A 2,084-nucleotide genomic window follows, 5' to 3' on the forward strand; every position below is an offset into this window, starting at 1 on the left:
AGGGTGGAGCAGAGACAGCCCCGGAGCGGGAGTGGGGGGGCAGAATGGGGCCGTACCTGGAGCAGCGGGATGAAAGTGTGGGCACAGGGGCATGGGGCCAGACTCAGGGCTCCATTCCTGCCCACCCCCTCATCATTCTTGACAGGCAATTTGCTAGTTTATATATAAAGAGAGAAGGGGAGAGATGGGGAGAAGCAAAGGGACAGACAGACAGGAACAGACTGACAGACCTGGGTCCATCTACTATTGGCAGAGCTGTGGGAGCTGGGCCAGGGGAAGCCACTGAAGCCCAGACAGAGCATGTGTGTGTGTGTACATATGTGTGCAGCAAAGGAAGGGAGATCCAAGAAATTACAATCAGTTTAAGCTCAATCCCTGGAAAGATCTTCAAGAAAATTATCAAAGAATACATTGGTAGCAGGCTGACAGAAGGCACCATCCTGAGAGACAGCCAACATGGCTATGTTACAGGTAGGTCATGCCTGGCCAACCTCATCTCCTCCTATGACCAGGTGATATGTCACCTGGACAAGGGGAGAGAGATTGATATCATATATTTGGATGGGGGGCGAAGTTAATGTCATATACTTGGATTTTAAAAAAGCCTTTGACATGGTCTCCCATATTGTCCTCATGGCAAAATTGGGGAACTGTGGCCTTGACATCCTCATGGTCCGATGGCTGGGGACCTGGCTCCGTGGTCGGACCCAGAGAGCGGTGATCAATGGAACGGAGTCAATGTGGCGCATGGTGATCAGTGGCATCTCTCAGGGTTCAGTACTTTTTCATATATTTATTTAAGATCTAGATTCGGGTGTCAGTAATGGACTGGCTAAGTTTGCAAATGACATCAAACTGTGGGGGAGCCTGGTTACACTGGAGGATGGGCTGAGGATTCATGCGGACTTGGACAGGCTCGCAAGGTGGGTGGAGGAAAACTTGATGGCCTTCAATGTAGAGAAATGCAAGGTGCTCCACCTCGGGAGAAAGAACCCGCATCACACTGATAGGTTTAGCAGTGCTTCACTCACTAGCACCACGTCTGGAAGAGATTCGGGGGTCGTGATTGATCACAAGATGAGTAGGAGCCACCAGTGCGATGCCACAGCCAGCAAAGCAAATAAAACCATGGCTTGCATCAACCAATGCACCTGACACAAGACCCAGGATATCATTCTCCCATTCTACTCGGGCTCGGTGAGGCCGCAGCTGGAGTGCTGCACCCAGTTCCGGGCTCCGCACTTTCAGAAGGACGTGGAGAAGCTCGAGAGCGTCCAGAGGAGAGGCAGGCGCGTGACCAGAGGGCAGGAGCACCGGCCTTATGAAGAGAGGCTGAGAGACACGGGGCTCTTCAGCTTGGAGAAGTGCAGGCTCAGGGGCAGCCCGCAAGCACATGGGGCGTGCATCAGGACCTGGGAGAACGTCTGTTCACCAGGGCACCGCGAGGGGAGACAAGGTCCGAGGGTCACAAACCGCGGGAAGACGGTTTAATCGGGACATGAGGGAAAACTTCTTCATGGTCCGGGTCTCCAGAGTCCGGAGCAGACTCCCGCGGAAGCGGGCAAGCGCCTACTCCGGACACCTCCACGTTGTGTTGGGACGCTGATCTTGCTGGGGCATCTGACCTCGGCTGACCTCCTGCCCCTTGGGCAGGGACTGGACCTGATCAGCAGGTCAGCAAAAGCCTTACAGACAAACGGAATAAGACTTTTCTTATATTAGATTATATTAAAGGCATGTATGTATTAGTAAGTGCATATGGGGGTGCAGTTACTGCTGATGCTGGTGACTCGCAGACGCCGGCACCCCCCGTCCCGTCCCGTCCCGTCCCGCTGGGGCTGGCACGGGGATGACTTCGGGCAGGACTCACTGCGCATGCCCAGGCCGGGAGCAGAGGCGGAGCAGTCACTGCGCAGGCGCCGCAGGGCCGAGGCGGGAAGGGCGAGCGAGCTCAGGTGGGACCAGGGTGAGCGCTGGGGGGGGCAGGAGTGCGGGGGCTCCTGGACCAACCCCGGTCCTGCCTGTGCCGGGGCTGCGGGGAGGGTCGGGGTCGGGGCAGGGGCGGGGCCGGCTCTCCAGGAGGG

The 2,084-nt window shown here is 56.4% G+C and overlaps 1 pseudogene; it reads left to right on the forward strand.

The window, feature by feature from the left end:
• Positions 1-2,084, forward strand: part of LOC102377771 — a 25,000-nt pseudogene that overhangs the window by 17,643 nt on the left and 5,273 nt on the right.

The sequence above is a fragment of the Alligator sinensis genome, unplaced genomic scaffold (genome assembly GCF_000455745.1).
Source record: "Alligator sinensis unplaced genomic scaffold, ASM45574v1 scaffold336_1, whole genome shotgun sequence".
Classification (NCBI taxonomy): Eukaryota; Metazoa; Chordata; order Crocodylia; family Alligatoridae; genus Alligator; species Alligator sinensis.